The following is a 17,199-nucleotide window of genomic DNA, read 5'->3' as shown; positions in this document are numbered from 1 at the left end:
TTTTTGGATAACTCTATCATTGTATGGTGTATTGTGGATGGACAAAATACAGAGAGTACACAGTAACCTTGGGCTTCTTGATGCTTGATCCTTTTGATCCTCTTGATGCTTAGTGTTAAAGCATTCCACTTCTTCACTATTGCGTTTCTCTGGCTATGACATTCAAATGCCAGTGATCTATGACTGCAGACTAAACCATCAAAGTTTCATTTCTTATCTTGCCTCTTTTTAGTGGGCTTTGTTCTATCTAAACTTTACATACCAGTATAGGGTATGCCTCTGCCTGAAAAATGCCCATAAACTGAACTTGACAATTGCTACATGAAATTCCACATTGAGTTTAGTGCAAGTGTGGACTGCAACACAACCCACTATCTGTATCATGCACCAAGATTCTGGAAATGTGTTGAGAAGCACCTCATAAGCATCAGCCATGTGCACTCCTACCACTTCAAACCTTTGACTTTAGACTTCAGTACCATGTTGGTACACATTAATACCACTGAGCATATACGCATGCTTCTTCTGGCATCCTATTTATTTACACAACATAACTCACAGTTTAAATGCAGCCTGTTTGAGGGGGGTCTCATGTAAATCCTCACATATCAGAGCAACCCTCTCATACTCCACCAGCAGCATGCTCATGTGTTGGATACGGATAGCAGAGGCCTCCCTTGATGTAGCTGCATCCCAGTGTGTGTATGTAAGGTACCTCCATGAGTCATCTTGAGGAGAATGACTGGAAGGTGAGCGCTAGAGGTTCTTGAGCTGTTGTGAAGGGAGCCTCTCACCTCCAGGCTCATTTGAGGGTGCATCCATAATCTGCCAAAGCAGCAGAGACTGGAGCTCCTACATTTATTTATGACTGTGGTCGCAAGGGGTGGCAGTTATGGAAAATACTTGTTTACTTCTCCTCAGTGGTGAATGAGCCAATCACTTCCTACGGTCCTGGCTGCAGGAAGTACCGAGCTCCATCAGGAACGTGCTCACACTCAAACATAGACTGCACATTTATGCTCATGGAAATCTACATGCTATTCAGCCAAACAATGGGAAATCGAACTCAAATACATGCAGAAAATGGCAGCAAACGCTGTTCTAATACATTGTGCTTTGGCATTTCACTGTTTATGAATGTCAATTCTCCTCAGCAGTACAGCGGTACAGCAGTAATAGGAACACATAATGAGATAAATGGATTAGATTTACAGGGCCAATTGTGTATCACTTGCTATTTAGGAGTGATTGAAATAGAATAGGCTTGCTATCAGAAAAGTCATCTGGTGGACGGTGTGCAGCCAGGCAGACTCCAAACCCCAATATCTCACTAGTTTGTGCACTCAAGCCCTCATTTCACGGAGCTCTTCATTACAAGGAGAAAGCAAACCAAGAGGTAAGTGGCTAAAATTCTTCCTTGAATTAGGATTCTGTTTGGCACATATTTGATAACTCAAAATTTACTTTAAACATGACCTTTGGGCATATTTGTCAAACAGGCAACCTTTCAAAGCAGAGGTGAAAGTTTTACAAAGAGAATGGAATTAGAATAGGGGGATAAAGGCCTATTGAACTGAACAAGTAAAGTAAAAAGTTTGCAAATTATAGTGGATACGATCACTCGTAGTTCAAACCTAACACAGCAGGAGGTGGAGCTGCAAAACAAAATCATTATTTGCAATTTGAGGATATTTTATAACAAGATTGTGGTATGTCAGGAGTAGTGTACTGTGGTGAGGTAAGGTGTGAAGGGGGCTGTGAGAAACTGTTGAGGCACTGAAATTGACAAAACATGACTGGCTGATTTAATAATAAAATAAATGTTTTGGCTTTCAGTTATACCTAAAATCTTACCAGATGCTTTTAGCTGTTGGAATAATTTTTTCTCCCAGTGGGCGATGACCACATGCCCTTCAGACTAAAGTTTTCCACAACAACCTTTTGAGACTGAAATAACAATAGCCTAGAGACCATAACTGGCTCGGCATATGTCCCACTGTGGTAGCGTTGGCTGAATCATGACTATTATAAATCATGGACAATTACATAAGAAAGTTATTAATCTGTAATGATCTTGAAAGGGTCTCTATTAGCTTCTACTGACCACTAAGTATCCTATGAACCTTCATGTATGAATCATTTTCAACACTTCTGAAGCTGCCATTTTTACATTTGTATCCTGATTTTGGAAACTAATCCATCATTCCAGTAACAATGGGAGCAAAATACAAATATATTTGTATTAGCATTCCATATATACTGTACATTGTCATCTACATGTGAAAGAAATAAGCAGTTATTCTGTTGCAGTTGAACATTCACCAAACTTGTTTCAAATTGTCACTGTGTATGGGTTAAAGACAAATAGGGTGTTCCAAGCACAAAAAAATAAAATTATTAAATTGTGTATTTGTTTTTATTCAATAATGTGCACAAATGTGTTACCTAGGTAAATACATATTTTTTTCCTGAGCATTTTGATTATTTTGTGTTTTTAGTTGTCGACAAATAACAATGGCGCAAAAATGTCATTCAGTGCAACGACTAATTTATGAAAAAATACATACAGAAGAAACAATCTTAGCCATTTAAAATGTATGAGTTCAGTATATCTCTTACAATAGATTTTTTAAAACACAAGAAAGTGCTGTTACTCTGTTTTAAATTGTCTGCACCTTGTTTGCATTCTAATGTGTCTTGTGATTTTGGTAGTTTGTATAAAATAAGTTTTTGCTACTCCTTCTATTCTATTTAAAAATCAATCAAACTCCATTTTCTATAAAACAGTACATTCACATGAAAAATTATATAATAATATGAATTGTAATAGTTAGCAAAAGTTTCTGTTGCACTGTATGACGATTTTCTGTTGTACTGAATGACATCCTCCAAAGTGTGAGAGAGGAGTAGTTCGCACACTGAAAGAATTGACTTAAACAAAGTCTACAGAAAGGGTTTGTCCATTTAATTTTGGGAGCAAGAGCAGACGTTTCAGCCGTCTGGCTATTCTCAATGCTCACAGTGAATCAACTGCAGACATGCAATTAACAAGTACCCAGTTGGGTTAAGGGCAATCAAGAGACAGGTGTAGTGGGAGGGGCTTTAGGCCAAACCCAGACAACAAGTATAAATGCATTTGTTTTTGTACTTGTAGACCAAGGGCGCGGGAAGGGGGGTGCTGCAGCACCCCCTGCTGGCAGGAGATATATTTTAAAAAAATATTATATATATTTTTAAATAATTACTAATTCGCTGTCTGACATTATTTATATTTTTGTATGTGAAATGATGAGTCAAATAGCAAAAAAGGGTTATGGATAGGTTTAACAGTTATAGAGATCAACATGAACGTGAGTCAGTTACTGTAAGAACCGTAGCGTGGTTTCATCTATGTGATAGCGATCAAGTGTGTAGGCCTACGGTTGATATAGGCCTACATATTCTATGCGATTTACACGTTAAAAAAAACATGGATAAGCTGAAAGAAACTTTAATTGTGTTTTACAGTTTTGCAAAAATAATAAATGCATAGCTAGTGAAATCATTCACTAGTCGCTAAGATAGAAATTATTACACATACTTGCTGTGGAGACAACACACTTTAGGTTCAGAAATTATTTGCGAGATCATTGCAGCCTGATTATTAGCCTATATTTAAAGCCTAACATCTCTGGTGTGGTTTTGACGATCAGAAAAGTAATTTTCCTTAGCTATACTGAAATAGGCTAACGATGTCAAGTGCGCTTCTGTGGGGTTAGGGTGGGCGCAGTGGATCGGAGTGCTGTCGCGGAACATTGGAATTTGTGGCTGCCCAGGACTTTTCTAAAACATCTCGCTATCACCCGCACACCGTACTAAAATTACATATTTAGCAGTCAAAATCCTAAACATGTCCGGGGGGGGGGGGGGGGGTATCGTCGGACATCCATTATTTTTGTTATTCAGCACCCCTGGTCAAAAATAGGTTCCCGCGCGCCTGTTGTAGACATTCATTTTAAAGAGTTAACAGTTTAACCCTCAGTTTAACCCCGGCGGGACGGTTACCCCCTTCCCCCACCTCCCCCCAACATTCTAAATCAATTGTATGTACCATATTGCTATGTAGCATAGTAATGTTATACACCATTTCAAAGCTTTGGCTCTTGGGAATCCAAAAATGACAACTTTTTTCATGTACAATGTGTATAGTGCTTTACATTTTCAGATTCATTTTATTATGTCTCAATTAAATTTGATCCAAAATGCCCCCCTCCCCCTCCTCCGCTTTTGGTGCTACCCTGACTTCTGGCTGCAGTGTAGCTGCAGCTCCATAAGTAGATGCAACATATTGGGTACTGAAATATTCACAAGAATCCATAGAAATTGAATCTTCATGTTGTATTATCCAATATTAGTTGTACAGATGTATAGTTTATCTTATACACACTCATTGAACCAACAAAGTAAATGCAATAATAGATACTTTTTTGTAATTATTCCATATTTTGTGTAGTCAGTCTATATCAGAACACCTGACATACAATCTAAATAGTCCACAAGAAACCTCAAAGTGTTACCTTTCATTTGAGACCAGGATTATGCTTCTACACAAAGGGGTTCATGTGCAGTAAGCATTTGAGTGTCAGTATGCATTTTGGATAACAAAAAGTCCTATGGGGAGTTTCCATAGGCATTTTACAAAACGCATGAGCATACCTTGGCAAATAATGGTCTAAAGCACTCATATTTTCATTCTATATTGATCTACTTTTGCACACAGCCTCACAAGACCTGGTGCTAGGGCTCAGTTGTGTTTCTAAGGGATATCAAGTGACCATGTGGTCAGTTCAGAGATGCTTGTAATCCGGCAGAAAGAAAAAACTATATTCTAGCCTCTGTAACTCTGTGTGAGTACATCACACAGTTATGTTGACTGTTTCCTACAAAAACTAGAGGTTCTCAGCTTTCTATAGAGGTCCAACATTTGATGGTAGGCCCCAGAAGAGGTGGGTACAATGCCCTTGTAAATAGGCACAGTGCAATTTCAGGCAAAAACTTGAAATTTGTATTGAGAGCTATGTGGTTTGAGATAAAAGTTTTACAAAAAGCATGATAGATTTAAGTCCTCGTTCATCCCTTTTGGACAGAGGCTACCAAGTTCAGAAATCCAGAAACATTCTCTCTGAAGCAGTGTTTTATCCAAGTCCCCGCCTCTCCTTTTAGGCAAGATCCTTTCCACACCCAGAAATCTCAGGTCAGCAATGGAGTGTCCTGCAGACTGAAAATGTCGGGCAACAGATGACATTTCATCAGCTCTCCTAATGGCACTCATATGTTCAATTACTCTTGTTCGTAAGGCCCTGGTGGTTTTACCTACATACAGCAATGGGCAAGGACAGATTAAAATATACACAACATGGGTGGATTTGCATGTGATTAACTGTTTGATTTTATATGTGTGTGTGGATGTGTGAAAGACTGAAGTTTCAGGTAGTGTGAACATGAAGTGCAACTTTTGCAGGGGAAATTACCCTTGGCATTAGAGAGAGTGCTAGGGGGAGGTGGCATGGCAGTGTCAGCATGGACCAGCCTATCTCTGAGATTAGGGTTTCTAGAAAAGACACAGAGAGGTAAATTCTGAAAGAGACAATTCAGTTGATCATCGCTTTTAATTATATGCCAATGGGAATTAACAATGTTTCTGATGTCACTGCTCAAAGGACTATATGTCAACTTTAGAATAGAGCGGTTCTCATTTTGTTTAGAGGTCAAATTGGGTGGTTGTGTATCAGATGCACATACTTTGTCTAGTGCTCTATCAAGCCAGCTGTTGGGATATCCTCTAGAGCTAAAATTTCTGTATAGAATTCTGGCTTGGGCCTCAGTCATTTTTGTCGGAGCAAATCCTGTGCAGTCTGGTGAACTGACTGAAGGGCAGACCTTGTTTCAGAGATGTAGGGTGGGCACTTGTGGCATGAAGTAAACTATTTTTCTCTGTGTCTTTCCTGTATAAAGTGGAGACAATGTTTCCATCAGTAAGTGAAATACAAGTGTCTAAAAAGTTCACACAGGTGGTGCTAGCTGAATAAGTAAACTTGATGGATGGTCTTAGGCAGTTCATGTACAAGACAAACAATTCAAATTCAGGTAATGAGCCATGGAAAATCACAAAACAGTCATCAATGTATCTTTTGAACAACATGATCTTCTCTAAAAAAGGATTGTTATTGAACACATACTGTTCTTCCAAGAAACCAAGATATATATTGGCATAGTCAGGGGCCATAGTGGCACCCATGGCTGTGCCACTGATCTGAAGGTAATATTGATGTTCAAACAGGAAGTAATTTTTAGTAAGCACTAGTTCAGCCATTTTTACAATGAATTCAGTTGTTAGTCCATCGTCATCATTATGAATTGGTGTAAAGGAAACAACTTGTCTCTGAATGTGTCCAAGACGAAGGAATTGATAGTAAACTTCAGGCGGAAAGAACAACAGTTTGCACTCAGCACACTGTTAAAAAAGGCCAACAACGTCTGTACCACCTCAGACGATTGAGAAAGTTTGGTATGCGACCCAAGATCCTAGTCTTTTTACAGAGGCACCATTGAGAGCATCTTGACTGGGACCATAACCACTGCTCTCAATACAATAGGAAAGCACTTCAGAGAGTTGTGCGTACAGCACAGACCATATGCGGCTGTGACCTACCCTCCATACTGGAGTTATTTGAGGGAAGATGCATTAGGAAGGCAAAAAAAATCTTGAATGATCCTAGTCATCCCAACCATGAACTATTTGAGCTATTACCATCTGGCAAAAGATATAGAAGCTTGAAAGCTCGTACCACCAGACTCCAAAGTAGTTTCTTCCACCAAGCAATTAGATTGCTGAACTCATGCTGAAGACAACAAGGCACTTTTTTTCCCCTACACACACACACACCCTTTCATTTATTTATTTTTTGAGGAGAAAAAAAAAACACAACGAATTTTACTCTATTATAAACCTATAATGAGATGTAATAAAAGAAATCTTGAATCTTGAATCTTGAATCAGTCCGAAGATCGAGGAAATATTTAAGAGCGGTCAAACCGTCAATGCGAGGGATGTTAGTGTTAGAGGTTACATCCATAGTAGCAAGCAGAACATTCTGACCTAAATGACCAATCTGTGATAAACATTTTAGGAAGTCAGACGTGTCCCTGAGGTAGCTAGGGAGCGTGGTGACCAAAGCAGGGGCGTAGCCAGGATTATTTTATAGGGGGGGCCAGCTGGGTCCAGACTTTTTATTGGGGTGGCACTTGGGAATCAAAACTACAATATGAAAACTACTCAAAAAGTGTTGAAGATTAGGATACCCTGTTTTAATAATGGCAATAAATTGTGTAAAGCCAACACTGATACACAGGTCCATTCACAGACAACCTGAACAGTTTGTTGTCCACTCCAACACATTTTCCATAAATAGGCCAATGCTATAAAAAGTACATTATGATAATGCACCTTACTTAATCAGTCATATTCAAATGATGTTAACTCAAAGAACAATAATAAATACTACAAATATGGTATGCAGATATTTAATCTTCTACTGATGGCAAAACTATATTTCTTTCTGTTATCCACTCCACAAGTACTTGGCTGTAAGTAACATGGCTCTGAATTAAGACATTAACCCTTAGAACCCTAGACTGTTTTCAGGGCTTTTTCACTACCTTTAGTTAGAAGCATTTATCCTGGTCATTGTAAGTGCCATACACAAACAAGAACAATGAGCCATGAACAAAGTGAAGGGAAAAAGGTGTTTCTTTGTCGAATAAATTGGGATGCAATGTGAGTCTTGAATTGGATGCCATGTAGGAATTTGCTAGGATCTCAAAACCGGATTATGAACATGCTATGCCATAGAGAAACACATTATAGCTTTGGATTATGAACATGCTTTGCCACCACAACAACACACAAAAACGGTAAGTAAGTCGAGCTATATGAAGTTATTATTTTGATGTCACTTCGTCTGTTTTATAACCCAGAAGGATGTACTTAGTATCAAATGATAGCTCTGTGTCTCCTCTTTCATCTGACATGCGTGGCATATCTATCCGATCACGGGTTCGTGAGTAGGGCCTAATTCAAACTAGAGTAATGGCTGTGCAGCATTGGTTTTTGTACATGATGTTATTTTGCAGTCACGTTGTCTGTTTTTATAGCCCAGGATTGATATACTTGGTACCAATGGATAGCCCTGTGCCTCCTCTTTCTTCTGATATGCCACATCTATGCGATCATGGGTTCGCGAGTAGCCTAATTCAAACGAGAGTGTGGGTGCGCAGGTGAACTAAATATGATGCAATTTGATTTAATTTCATGATTTTTTTTGTATTTTCATACTTGATCGCAGAGACAAGTGTTTAGTCTCGTTGGAAAGCCCCACTTCTGCTCTGTCACGCAGTTAAGGTTTCATCTCGTTGCAATTACCGGAGCAATGTAACAAAGAACTCAGGCAACGCAGCAGCCTGCCTCTGCCTGACCAGCTATGGCAAGAACCACACGCAGTCAGCAAATTATGTTTTTATAAAGTAGCCTAGGCTAGACACTGTTAGCCTACTTTTATTGGAGCCATCCGGAGATATGTGCCTAATATGCTTGCATTTCACCCGAATATTATCAAAATATTTTTGTAACAGCGTTACCGCGGGCATTCGCTTATTTTTGATCAGCCTCACACATCAATGTCAGAGCCTACCTAACAAGAACAGCCCAACGCAGCTCACTTTGCTATGATTTGTGCCACATTTTAACATTTTATTAACATTAATGTTCCAAGTCATCATCAACTCACCTGTTGTCACTGAGGTTAAGTAAGTAGTAGTCTACTGTCACGTGTTTTTAACAGATGACTTGAATTGTCCCCTGCTGCTGCTGCACTAGGCCTACTCACGATTTGATTAGAACCGTAGGCTACACTTCCTTTCAAAGTAGCCTACCGTTGAAAACGGCAGCAATCTTTTTTTTTTTACTTTTCACTGAACGGAGCTGGGGGGGCCAGCAGGGTGGCCAAGCTTTGACCAGTGGTGGCCGTGGCCCCCCCTGGCCACCACGTAGCTCCGCCCCTGGACCAAAGGCCTTAGAATGAAGTCTACAAAGTTAGAGAGTGGTTCAGTAAGGCTATTGTTGCCTGCAACAATTGGGCGACCTGGTGGATTGGAGAGACTTTTGTGGACTTTTGGCAAAATGTAAAAAGCTGGTCTAGTAGGGGTACGATTGAACAGGTATTTAAACTCTCGTTCAGAGATTATGGAGGAAGAGTGAGCTTGCTGGAGAAAAAGCTCTATCTACTTTTTAAATTTACTAGTAGGGTCAGAGGGTAAAGTTCTGTAGGTCTGATCTTGTAATTGTCTTAGAGCATACATGGGCAACATACGGCCCGCGGGCCACATCCGGCCCGTGGGCTTTCCCTGACCGGCCCGCGTAAGGTCCGTGAAAGAACAATAGTCAAGAGCCTAGCATAGAGATAACGCATGCAAATCAATATCGTTGTTTTTATTTTGAAAGCGACTGCTATTTGTACGCCCATACATTTGTGCGTGGATGCATACGACGTAAACACCCTCACTGATGTGCTGGTGAACAGAATTTATGCTTCTGCGTTGACACAATGCAGTTGCCTTTACGTCGGCGTAAACCTTTCAAAGTTTTGTGTCTCTTATGTCTGCGTCACTCACCACCGCAAAGGTTGTTAGAACGACTGGAACTCCTACTGCTGCTCGTTGGCGATACGAAGTGTTCATTTCAAAACGTTACTGGCAGATAGACAGTTTACAATCGGATAACCCCGTAATTGTAACCAAAATATGTCTGAGTTTATTTGCAAAGCTTATGTTAGCGAACTAGTATGATGCTACTACCCACAGGTTGCTTGAAGCAGCCGTCTCAACACACAGAGCGAGTTGACCAATCACAGTTATGTGCATAAAGTTAAAGCAAAAAAATAGCCTACATTTTTAAAAAAGTTTTTTTTTTTGTGCATGTTGATTAACTAATGACAGCCTACTATTGTCTGCTCCACATTTTCGTAGTCTAATTGCATAGAGTTAATTTAATGATGGTAGGCCTAATGATTTAATGATGAAATATTGCTGAGTGTTGATGAAATGGTGGCACAGGCCTATCAGTTGTACTGACTCCTTCACATTTTCATGACCTAGCCTAATTATATAGATATTGTAGTACTTTTTTATATCAGTCTTTGAAAACTGAAAAAATGTCAATGTCAAAAAATCATTTTGGAGAATGAGGATTAAATACTGGACATAGATTAAATATTGCTGTTTTTCCTTTGTCTCCCTCACATTTTCATCTGTTCTTACGACTAGTAAACAAAACCATATGATTTACTTAATGTTATACAAGAACAAAATAGAATTGAACAGAATTGAGTTCGGTATTTTGGGTCCGGCCCTCCTCAACAGTCCCAGTTTGTCATGTGGCCCCTTGGGGAAATTAGTTGCCCACCCCTGTCTTAGAGCCTCTTGGTCATAGAGGGTTTTAGGCATAATCACTAGACCACCACCCTTGTCTGCTGGCTTCACAACAATATGTTTGTCTTTACAAAGCTTGTCCAGGGCCTGTCTTTCAGATAGTGTCATGTTATTCGTACTGTTTGTGGGAAGAGGATTGCTGAAAAGCTGCTCAACATCACGTTCTACAAGTTGACAGAAAGTATCTAATGAGGAGTTAAAGACAGGGGGGCAAAAAGTGCTTGTAGGTTTAAATTTACCTCGCTCTTGTTTGTTGGATGCCTGAAAAGAGGTAGTTGTGTCCTTGTAGTAACTTTTCAGTCTCAGATTGCGAAAAAATGTAAACAGTTCTATAGTGAAGAAATCAGCAGGTTTACAAGGAACAAAACTTAAACCCTTATTGAGGAGTCTTACTTCATCAGGATGTAGGGGGGTGCCTGTAAGATTGAAGATCAAGCTTTCATTGTCCGGCTCTGCTTTCTCGCCGTTGGTTTGGGCCTGTTTTGTCTTGCCGCCTCGTCGACCCCGGCGCGTCTTCTTAGGCGGTGACGTGCGACACTTTGGAGTCTGTCGGTGTCGCTGGATTGACCTCCTAAAAAATCACTCTCGACACTGGAAGCTGAAGTCAGCGTGGCACCATCTTCAAAGTGGACCCTGCGAGGTGGCCTAGTGGATTTAGACTGATTCATCCATGTGTAGACTCGATTGTCCCTGTAGTCCATTGTGTCCCGGCGAAATTTTCGGATCTTTGTTTGTTGTAGGTCTTGTTTGAATTTTGTCAAAGACAGCTTGAGCAGATCATTTTGTTGTTCAAACATAGTCTCATCATAAGAGTCAATAATAGAGGCTTTAGTCTCATCAATGTCTTTTTTGATCTTGGATAGCTCTTTTTGGGTGAACTCTATGACCAAAAGAGTAAGGTCTAGAGATGCCTTGTTCATGATCTCCGTCCATTTTTTGCAAAAGTCTTGATCATCACGGCCAATAGTTGGGGCCTTCTGGATACGGAGCCCTCTGGGTATACGGCTAGCTCTCCAGTACTCACTCAGGGTAGAACCGTGGAGGTTGTAGCGAATCTCCTTTTCCATGAGGTGTTTGTAACGTTTCATAGACATTTCAATGTCCTCTGTTTGTAGAGAGTTAGTTTCGTGTCTTGGAAACAAAATGTTCTGAGAGTCTTCAGGACTGAAGGTGAAAGTGGTTGCTTTGCAGTCAGTAAGTTGGTTGATCTCCTTGAAAGACGACATCTTCACCAAATGGAAGTTAAGGTGGAACAGAGTGAGGTTTAGGGGGGTGAGTGTAACGGATGCCAGCTAGCTTAGCTGTGCTTGTGGAACGTTGGTAAACCTCACTCCCCGACGCCTCAAGAGTGCTGCTGGCATGCAAGCCAGTAGCCTGGGTTATTGGCTCAATTGTTAGCACGCTTGACTCCCGATCCAAAGGGGCTGCTGTTCGCGGGTTCGAGTCCGGGCGTGTGCAGGGCTGAATTGCGTAGGTTCAACACAACGTAGGTTACATCTAGAGGAATGAGATTAAGCTCTCTTTCCTTTCACTCCTTGCTACTTTTTCTTTTGCTTTTCTATAGAAAACATATACTTCACTATAATATATACTATATAATATATATACTATAATATATAATATATACTATACTATAGTCTTTTTTGACCTTTTCAAAAGCTTATTTAATGTGTTGCACCTTTGTTTGGTTTGTGCCAGTTGTTTTTGAAGAGCAGTAAGTTGTTTATTCAGATCTCTTTTCTCCTTTTTGAGTTTTTTAAAGCGCATTGGTAGTCTTTCTGGAGTGGAAGAAGCCAAGTGCCAAGCCAAGTGATCAAATAAATCATCAATCCTTTCAATCACATTATACACATAAAACCGTTAAAATACATTTGACATTTGCAAAAAAGCATCACGTTTGTCTTAGACCTGTTCTCTTCATTTACTCCTGTTTAGAGACTCTTCCTTTAGCTGTCCTACAATAAAATGTACTTAACACACTTTCAGGACATTACAGTCACCTTTCTTTTCTCTTTGCTAGTTTTTCCTCCCTGAGAACAGGATTTTCCTTCAATTTCTGTCTGTACCTAGCTGATCTCTCTTTAACAGATAAAGAAAAACATAAAAATATTAATATTTACTGTTCAAATTGCTCTTATTAAGAAAGCCTAGAATGGAATAATGTGGTATTCATATTTAACTTATTTTAAAATGTAAAAAAGTGAGTCATTGTCAATTTAGGGCAACAGTGAAATTCTGTTGCACTGAATGACTGTTGTGGTACTGAATGACAGACATTTTACTTCAGCACATTTTACAGTTAGCCCAGTGATTAGTCAAAGCTAACACTGACCTTAGCTTAATGACATTTCTACAGTTATTCATATTTAAATGTTAATATCCTTGTTTGTTTACAGAAATAACTGCAATATTACATTCTCTGTGTTGTACTGTATGACACTCAGTTTTGTACTTTGATGTGCCATGACAGTAAAAGGAGATTTTTATAAAATAATTTTGAAATATACTGACCTTGCATGTGTGATGAAGTGTCCACAGGGGTCTTCTTGTGATGTCATAATTGGTAACATGACTGCAGCAACTTGATTTGATTTCAAAATAAGGGTCTTTATCAAAGTTGCACTGAATGACAAATGAAGATTGCGGAAATGGGGACTGAAAGTGTCTTAAATATTATTAATATTAAAGAACACATCTGATGGAATAAAAATTAATATATTACACATGACTTTTGTACAAATATGGCAAAGCAGAAAAAATTAAGTTTTACTGTAGATTAATTAGTTTTTTCTTAATGTTTTAATCCTTGAAGAGGTAGGAGGACAGTTGCGCTGAATGACATTTTGGGGGTTTCAGGGGTTATTTTTTAAATAATTATGCATTTTCTGAAAAAAGCACTTTAAGTTTCAGTAAACATGTACAATGTGTATAGATTGAAGATATGTCCACTCATATAAATATATATATTTTTTAATATGTATTAAGTGGGGACACCAACATTTTATGTCATGTGTGTGTGTGTGTAACATCCTAAACTCTCCCCTGCCTTGTTATGTTTTTGCATACACAATGTTGGAAATGCTTTTTATATTTGAGCAGCATCTTTGCTTTTCCTTCCATTACTAAAATCAAAACATTCTTAATCCAAATCAAGGCTGGATGAGTGCACTCACAAGACATTAGCAACACAAAGCAGTAACATAAATTGATTATACTTCGCAGGTTTACTTCGAGGTTTACTCTCATTTCAGAGTTGCATACATAAACATCCATCTGTACTGTGTACCTGAGTACAAAAGTGCTTTTCACATGGATGTTGTAAAGACCAGAAAAATAAATACCACCTCTGTAATATTATGGTTTTGAGGCTGGATATTCACCAACCCCCTAACCTGTTAAATGAGCATAAGCTTTTCATCTCCTTTGTTAAATGTCCATGAATGATCATGATCTTCAGATCTTCACATCAGACGTGTTTGGAGTGTTCTGATCTCAGACGTTGAACACTGTCAAATGTCCAATTAACTAAAGAGGAACTGTCAACATGCTTGACCTGAGACATCTTCAGACGATGGTCATTTTTATAAGAACAAGAGTGAAAACGTTGATTGCCATTTGTTGGGTAACAAAGTTCAGCCTGGATGTGCGAAACAATTCAGAGTCAGCCTGTGTAAATGAAGTGTCTTGCCATGTCGGCAGTGAACGCTGCCACTCCATTCTTCTTCCCTCTCGATTGGACAGTAAAAATAACCCAGGTAGGAAGTAGCATTGGAGTTGTAACATTGTTAATATGCAACATGTGTGATTGTTGATTTCCTTTTCCCCTTTTGGTTATCGCCTACACAAGTACTGTTGCATCTGGCTTGGTCTATAATCTCATGTGGTGCTGTAATTGTATTTGTTTGTTTAGCAGGCGTACGTGAGGTTTCTCCTTGAGGAAGGGAAGTTTCCTGGTGGTGGAACCCTGTAGCTGCATATTTGGCGTTTTACTTGCTGTGGGCTGCTGTTTCACTGGTGAGTCAATCTTGCTGTGTGTATGCACGTACGATGTTGTGGACCTGAGAACACACCTCCAGTTAGCCTGCCTCCAGTTAGTCTCACTGCCTATTTCTCTTTTTTATCTTCCCTGTAGAGTTTTGGCCCCACTTTATATGCAGCTCCAGTGTCAAATGCTATTTCTATAACTTCTAAATAGAAATATATACAAATTAATATTTTTTAAAGTATTTGGGGGTGGGGGGGGGGGGCTTTTTGCCTTAATTGTGACAGGACAGTGAAGAGAGAGACAGGAAGTGAGTTGGAGAGAGAGATGGGGTAGGATCGGGAAATGATCCAGGTCAGACTCAAAAACCACATTTTGGATATTTGGACCCGAAGTTGGTATGGGTGCTGTAGCCAGTTGCACCATTGCACACCCTCTAAATTGAAATATTTTTTTTTCTAACCCCTGTGAGTCTTTTCTGGTCTTTTGCTGCAGAACTGGCGGGTGGCGTAGTCAGGCTACTGTGATTGGCTCATAGCTCCCTCCATACTGCTCTTGCCACACCAACAGAGGCCTGTACTGTAGAGAAGAGTATTTAAAGATACCTTAAAGAAGAAGAATTTCAGCAGATACTCCTGGTGTAAAGAGATTGAGAAAATAACACCTTTAGCTCTTATTAATTCTTAAGTCCTGTCTCACCTTTTTCCCAATTGGTGTCCATGCACACCTAACACAGCCTGAAGGAAGGTAAGAATATGTGCAACAATTACAGTAAAGATGACATTTCCATCAAACACTTCAAAGCAGAATTTAACTTGGAAAAAACATTGTGATGAATGTTCACCAGTGAAACATCACATTAGTGTCAGAATTATATTACAGGATCAGCCTTAGAGAAATATCAGGCGTTGAATTACATAGCACCTGGGGTTTGGTACGCAACAGAACACTGAAGAATAAAATGATACTTGACTCAGACAAACAAGTGAAAGAGCACTGTAAATTCCAATATTTGTTCCTCAAACTTTGTCAGAGAAAGGACCAACTCCCTGAATATCTCAAAATAAAAACATAATAGGCCTACTTCAACAGTATTACACAATACCCACCGAACCACTTTCATTTCATCAAGTCTTTGAAGCTTGCTTGTTGTGTTAGAGGTTTCATTTGATTTTCTCCTTACTAGTTTGATGCAATCTATGTTAGTAATAGTTGTATCCCACATTCTCTTTCATTGCTCACACATTTTCAACATAAAATACTAACAGATAATGAAATAATACTGTTTGGATTTACAGTACATAGCCTACACATCTCACATACACACTCACAACTTTGCTTTGGAGTTGCACATAGGCAGTTTAAGAAGCACTGATATAAAATTTGGAGAGACATTAACCTTAACACCTGGGCTTGGATTGTTACAGCAGACACTCAGCGAACAGAATGCTTCAGTTACGTGCCCAGTGTAGCCTACCAGTAAGGAGTAACAAAAGTTTAATGTTACTTAATTACAATATTCAGACAGTCATGGGCATGTGGCAGGGCACCAGAGGTTGGACAAATCTCAGTCACTGACCACTATATTGAAACCATAATGTCATTTCCAGACTCAGTCTCTGTTCTGTGTTTGTATGATGATGATGATGTAATAACCACAGTTAGGTTGTGCTGGGAGTAAAGTACTGTGTGCCCCTCTAATGTCAGGGATGGCATACACACAACCTCATGACTGCAACATATGATTGCAACATATGTTTTGTTCATCAGTTGTGATCACAATTGTAACACTTTTTGCAAAATGCTTGCAAAATCATTTTTTCCTTCATTATTTTGCCGAATTTGTGATGAATGTCTATATGGCCTTTATATTTTTTTTTACAAGATTTCAGTACAACAGCTGTTTATTTGTTTTTTTTTTTTATTCATTTCGTTATTTATTTAGATATTTTATAGTAGTAGTGTGAACTACTGGACTTAAGTAGTAGTGTGGTCTTACAGTAGTGTGGACTTACAGTAGTAGTGTGGTCTTACAGTAGTAGTGTGCTCTTACAGTAGTGTGCTCTTACAGTAGTACTATGTTCTTTTGAGACAGGCATGACCTAAAGACAGCAGACAGCAGAAAGGAGTTCAGCAGGGATTATTGCCAAACTTCAGAGATTAAATGTCTGCTCCCTGACCAGTGATGTTTAAGATTTGACAGCTGACTTCAGGAGCAGTCACCATAAAAATGGTCTGTCGTTAAAATCCTGAAACTTTTAACAATGTGCAGGCTTTCTGCAGAAGAGAGCTGCTACACATGTGGACAAATGACACTTTTCTGCCCTGTTATTATGCTAAATATAAACAGGCTACTCTTTGGCATTTTGATAGTGTATAAATAAATTATAACTGTTCTATAACCGGAATACAACTGGTATGCCCAATGAGTGCATGTCATTACCAGGTAATACGATTTAAGATTTCAATAGTATGATAGTATGAACAATTAAGGGCTAAATTAAATAAATCATATTAAGGGCTATTAAACAATTTTGTACTTAGTGTATATTACATGAACAAAGTGTTATTAATAATTACCGTAGTATGTTGTGATAAGGCCAGTTTAAACTGTACTTGCAGTTAGACTTATCAAAGGTGATACTGTTCATTTAATGAATCAACACGACAGTACACAAAAGGCTTGGATTTAA

Source organism: Alosa pseudoharengus, unplaced genomic scaffold, assembly GCF_046254945.1.
Source record: "Alosa pseudoharengus isolate Yale_2024_CS ecotype anadromous, Long Island Sound unplaced genomic scaffold, YU_APseudo_1.1 YU_APseudo_1.1_scf_21, whole genome shotgun sequence".
In the NCBI taxonomy this organism is placed as follows: Eukaryota; Metazoa; Chordata; class Actinopteri; order Clupeiformes; family Clupeidae; genus Alosa; species Alosa pseudoharengus.
This window is presented reverse-complemented; position numbering follows the sequence as displayed.